Here is a 6,348-nt window from a genome sequence, read left to right as displayed (position 1 = left end):
ACCCTGACACCACCCTGCACCCACTCCCGTACCCCAGATGGGGTTCCCAGCTGCCGGGTGGCCATCCCTCCCCCACGGGGAGGCTGCTCCCCAAAGTCCTGGATGGGCTGGTAACAACTGCCATTAAACAAGGCCTGATTTAATTATCCAGCCTCATTTAATTATGCATAGGAAACGTTTAGGAACACACCTTTGTACCACAAGTTTCTCAATGCTGTGTTGCAGCGATGGATGGGCGGGGTTGGGGACACACACATGACAGGCAAGGGTAAAAACGATTTTGGGTGCTAAAGCGTGGTTTTTCCTCTCTTGCTCTTTTTCCTTTGTCTCTCTCTTGCCCCCCCCCCCAATCCTTAGCCCCTCCTGCCTGCGGAGAGAGGACCTGGGAGATGCGCTCCTTGCCCTGGGGAGGGCGGGGTGAGCGGAGCCCGGAGGGGCGGGACCTCATGAATATTCATGTTCATGTGTGACGTTGCCTGAGCGGGATTGTGACGGCAGCGGTGAGCGCGGTGGGACTGCGGGGGGGGGGGAGGGGGGGTGTCCTGGTGCGCTGGATCCGGTGTCGTGGTTCCTCCGCCGGGGAGGGGATCCCGGGGGGCTCCCTGGTCCCGGAGCCGCTGTCGGTCCCGGGGAGTGACTCGGGGTGGTCCTAGTGTCGCGGGTCCTCCGCCGGGGGGGTATCCCGGGGAGTTCCGGAGCCGGCGTCGGCGGTTTCTCCGTCGGTGAGGTCCCGGGGGGGTGACCCGGGGTGGTCCCAGTGTCGTCCTAGTGTCGCGGGTCCTCCGCCGGGGTTGGATCCCGGGGGGTTCCGGGATCCCGGGGGGTTCCGGGGTCCCGGAGCCGGTGTCGTGGTTCTTCCACCGCGGGGGACCCAGGGAGGGACCTGGGGGGGATCCTGGTGCCCAGGAGCCGGCGTCGTGGTTCCTCTGCTTCGGGAAACCTGGAGGGAGGTCCCCCGGTGTCATGGTGCCTCCACCGTGGGGCAGAACCGGGAGGTCCCGCCGGCTCCTGCCGCGCCTCCAGCTCTTACAGGAGTTAATAAAAATTCTTTTTTGTTTTTTTTTCACCCTAAATTATCGGCGATCGCTATAAAAACACTTGTTGTCCTGTTTGGGGGGGCGGTTGTGTGGATTTAGTTGCCGCTTGGGCGCTTGATGGGGGCACCCGGGGCTTGGCAACCGGCAGCGTTGCAATCCTTTCTGAAAAAAAAAAAAAAAATTAGTATCTTTCTATTTTTACCCTTTAATTTTGCGTTTTCAGGAGACTCCAAAAAATACTGAGTTCAGCCCTGGGTGTTGCTCGGTTTGGAGTAAGGCCTCAGCCCGGGGTCCCCAGGCTCTTTGCGCATCAAAAGCCGGAGGAGGAGATGGTTGTGCCCCCGTTACAGCGCCCGGCTGAGGGATGGGCTGAAAAATCTGCCCCTGTGAGTTCATAAAAACCCTAAAATTTTGCCGGGAGCGTGTGTAGTACGTGAAGTTGCACTTGCGCGTTTTGATAATCGAGTTTATTTTCAGGTTTTGGTAGATGGAGACCCCGAGCGTGGGTTCCAAAGCCTTTGAGGACCTTCTCTGTCATGGAAAGGCAAAGCCCGACCCAGTGGGGACCAGCAGGGTCCTGATTGCAGGTCTATGGTTTCTTTGTCCTTCTCCCTGGGCTTTGCGAGTTAATGAGCCTGTTTTGAAGCCGCTGATGTTCCAGGCAGCGCTGTCTGTTAAACCTTTGTTCCACCCAAAGAGGGGGGGAAAAAACCGTTAATGTCTTATTTCTTTCTTTAGCCAGGGGTTTGGCCCGTTAATTAAGGAGAAAAACCTCTGTCTCTTGCAGCAGTGTTCTCTTTGCTGCTGGTGTTCTTATTGCTGTTGTTGTTATTCGGATATTTTCTTCTCCTAAGGGTCCCAACCCCTGAACTTGCAGGATTTTGGGAGTGCCGTGGCCTTTATCGATTCCAGACGGTGTGATTGAGAGCATGGAATCTCTCTCCCAAATTCCTGATCCTGTTGGATTGGATAAAGGCAAAAAATTAGAGTAAGCTTTCCTAACGGCACACAGAAACAAATGATGCTGCCTTGTTTTTCCTCTCACCCGGAGGTCTTTGACGTGAGCCAGGACCTTGGCCCTTCCTGGCCCTGACATTGCCCTTTGTCATCCTTTTTGTTGTCCCTTTGGTTGAGCTTGGACTGAAGGGAGACCTTTCGTTCCTCTTTAGTGCCTCGGGGGTTCACCTGTGCTTATTTTGTGTTTGTTTAATTTGCTGTGCTCTGTTTTCAAAGCTTATTGTAGCTCTGTGGATTTCTGTCAATAAATTTGGTAGCATTTTATGGATGAAAATCAAGGATATTGTCGAAGATGTCTACCCAGGATTTAGATGTCCAGCAAAGACTGTCCTTGTGCACTATTGTCAGCCTTCAGCACAGTGAAATATTTAACATATATTTAACCGGAATGTAACTTAAATGCGTCTTAATTATGCGAGCTCTGCCGTTGTTCGTGCTCTGCCGGGGGGATAATTCCCAGCAGGACATAAACAGTACACTGTGCTGTGCTTTACCAGTTTAAAAGGGTAAATAAGCAGAAACGCCTGCCTTAGTGCCTACACAGGACAAGAACCTGCAGCAGTGGGGGCAGGGACGCTTTTTGGGCAGCTCCAGGGCCACAGGCAACTGTACTCGGGTCACCAAACCCATCCCCTCGTTAGTCCACAAGACTCCACACTTGCTCAGTGTGACTACACTTTGTCTGGATGGGGGTGGCTGAAGTCAGTGTCCTGTATAAGCCCGGGCCAGGGAGCTTATCTAGATAAATCAAAACTCACTTTTGACAGGCGCTGAATGTCTTTGAACGCAGGGTTGCCTTGCATTTTCCTTTCCTGATCTCAGCTCGGGCTGCTGAGAGGTATCTGGGGGAGGGAAACTCATTTATCATCGGCCGCAGGGTTTGTGGTCGTTGGTGGAGGCTGAGCCTCTGAGGACAATTTTGCTGATCTGGTATTTCTAATTCTTCTCCTAGGTTTTCCCATTAACGTGTGCTATTTGGTTAATTTGCCTTTGTGGTGTTTTGTAAATATTTTCCATTCCTAGTTCTAAGTACCTTTGTGTTTTGTTTTTGTTTTTTTTTAATGGCAGGTGAGCGGCATGTTCCTCTGAAACCTCACAAACAGCTTTGGAGGAGCAATTTGCTTAGGACAGGGTTTAGGGAAAAGAGAATAATGAACTTTCCTCAATGGGCTGAAAGCAAGTTAGATAAGAGTCGCATCTGTGGTTTCTCTTGGAGTGGATTTTAGCTTTCTAATGAGACTAAAATCTGATGGTTATTTGATAAGTTAAATAGTGTCATAGAATGGTTTGAGTTGGAAGGGACCTTAAAGATCATCCAGTGCCACCCCCTGCCCTGGGCAGGGACACCTCCCACCACACCAGGTTGCTCAAAGCCCCCTCCAACCTGGCCTTGAACCCCTCCAGGGATGGGGCAACCACAGCTTTTCTGGGCAACCTGGGCCAGGCTCTCACCACCCTCACAGCAAAGAATTTCTTCCCCAGATCTCATCTCAATCTCCCCTCTTTCAGTGTCAAACCCTTCCCCCTCGTCCTATGGCTCCCCTCCCTGATCAAGAGTCCCTCCCCAGCTTTCCTGGAGCCCCTTTAGGGACTGGAAGGGGCTCTAAGGTCTCCCCGGAGCCATCTCTTCTCCAGGCTGAACCCCCCCAACTCTCTCATCCTGTCCTCACAGCAGAGGGGCTCCAGCCCTCGGAGGATCTTTGTGGCCCTCTGCTGGACTTTTTCGAACAGGTCCATGTCCTTCCTGTGCTGAGGACTCCAGAGCTGGACGCAGTACTCATGGAGGGGTCTCCCCAGAGCAGAGCAGAGGGGCAGAATCTCCCCCATGCCCTGCTGGCCACACGTCTTTTGGTGCAGCCCAGGATGCGGGGGCGGTTCTGGGCTGCCAGCACACCTTGCTGTGCCATGTTGAGCTTCTCATTCACCAGCACCCTCAAGTCCTTCTCAGGCCTGCTCTCCAGCCATTCTCCACCCAGCCTGGATTTGTGCCCAGGATTGCTGTGACCTTGGTGTGGGACCTTATAGCTCTACACGTTGTGCTTGGTCTTTCTGATAGAGCACATGCTTATATTTTAATTTAAAAACAAAACAAAACAAACCACAAAAACCCCAGAAAAACCTACAAAACAAACAGGTTGGAGCTGTCACAGGGAGGGACAACAACATTTTAGCTGCGGGCGTGGGTGTCCCCTGCCTCTTGAGCTCACAGGAGTCAGGTAGTCCCCTGGAGTTTCTGTCTGGCAGGAAATCACAGAAGCTGTGATGGAGCAGAACTGAAAAATGCCATTCCTGTCACCGCAGTGCAAAAAGCTGCCTCCAGCCTGTGCCCAGTCTGCAGCGAGTCCTTCCCAGCAAGAAAGGAGTTGCTGCCTGTGTTTCAGTGTGAATATGTGGCCTTGTGGGAGGTGTCCCATGGCAGGGTGTTGGAACTGGATGATCTTTAAGGTCCCTTCCAATCCAAACCATTCTGTGACTCTGTGTTCACTGGGAAACTTGGGACCATCACTGTTGGGGAGTTTTTTTGCCCCTTGGATTAGGCAGAGGCACAAAGTGTTGTCTCTGGCTGTGGGACTGCAGTACTGCATGAGAGTTGGGTGGTCAAGGTGTCAAGGTTTTGAGAGGTTTTTAGGAAAAGCAAGGAATCCCTTGCTCCCTCGAGTATCCCCCCATCCCTATATACCCACATACTCCTTGTGTGTCCCTGCTCAGCCCATATATTTGTTGCCTCTGCAGCTGGACACAAAACTGACTGCACAGAAGAGCTGCAAATAGAAATGAAGAAGATGCAAAGGGACTTTGAGAAGAAACTACTTGGTGCATGTGGCAAGGAGGAGATGCCAGAGGTGCAGAAGTACCTGTCTGAGTGGGGAGGTCCTTCTGGGGCTGAGACGTGGGCTGATGAGTTGGGGAGAGGGTACAGCAGGTCAGACACCCTGTCCCCAAAATGCTCTGTCCCTCTCTTGGGAGTGACATTGGAAGGAGGAGAAACAATGATGAGAGGCTCCCCCTGGTCAGAGACCTGGGGGGTGCCCTCAGGAGCTGCTTTTGCTTAAACAGGTAGAAACAGGAGAAAGACAAAGAGGCTGAATGACAGTGATGCTGCTTGTGGCTGCTTTCTGGTGGCATCTGGTGGCATTTTTTTTATGGTGGCATCCATAGACCTGAGACCAGCAGGACCAGTCCACAGATGACTACTTCAATTTCTCCCTAGCCCAAAAGTAGTCTCTGGCTCAGCTTTCCATGAGGTGATTCTTGTCCTGCAGGCAGCTCTGGTGTTCTGTTGTGCTCTGAAGAGGTTTGAATCCTAGATCTAACATGAATAGAGTTGTCTGCCTTCAATCTTTCTTCCTGAACTTTTGTCGATCCTCATGCTTCTTTCAGCTCAGCATCACCCAGATCCACCCTGGAGAGACAGTGGCTTATGTAGGACTGACCCTAGAGTGTCTTGGCTTTTCCCTGGACACATGGACTCCCTCCAGAAGTTGATAAGTTTATTCTCAGAGTTGCTTTTTTTTTGTAGTAACGAAAGGGTGGGAGAGGAAAAAGCAGAAATGTTGTGGTTGTGTTTGCTGGTGTCCTTAGTTCAAGCAGTCCCCTATTGCTGCACCAAGTGCCGTGCTCTGCCTAGAGCTCAGGCGAGATGCGCCTACTTGGCTTTGGTCTCTGAAGAGCAAAGATTCAACAATTACAGAAACTTTTGGATTTGAATATGGACATTTCTGCTCCTAAGTCCCTTGTCTGATAGGATAGAAAATGCCCACTGGTTATATTATTTTTTTTTTTAAAGTATTGAGTAGTTTCCCCCTGACAAAAATAACAGAAAGCAAGATAAAGCTTCTTGCAATTGTTTAGACAAAACAAATGGTCTTGAAATCGAAGTTCTATAGAAATCCCTTTCTTGGTGACTTTTGTAATCAGCTCCCCTGGTGGAGGGGAGGAAGAAAATCACCTCCATTATTGAGCCTTCTCCCTCTGGCTGTTTACCTTTGAGATGAGAAAGCACAGATAGGAGGGAGGGAAACATTCAGCTAATTTTGCTGCAGTTCTTGGGCTGTTTGGGACCAGGTAGTTGGTTGTGGAAGCTCTTTCTCTGCCTCTGCCCCATCAGGAGGCAGGAGCCAGGTGGCCAGAGGATACCTCCCCTTTCTGAGATCCCAGATACTGTGAGGTTTCATCTCGCCAGGCCTTGTCCTGCCTGATGCCAGGGTCAAGTCAAAAGCTGAGGCGCATGGTGAAAAGGGGTCATGCAGCACAATGGAAGGTCAGTCAGGGTCTCCTAGGTATCAAACGGTGA

Source organism: Numenius arquata, chromosome 11 (assembly GCF_964106895.1).
Source record: "Numenius arquata chromosome 11, bNumArq3.hap1.1, whole genome shotgun sequence".
Lineage (NCBI taxonomy): Eukaryota > Metazoa > Chordata > Aves > Charadriiformes > Scolopacidae > Numenius > Numenius arquata.
This window is presented reverse-complemented; position numbering follows the sequence as displayed.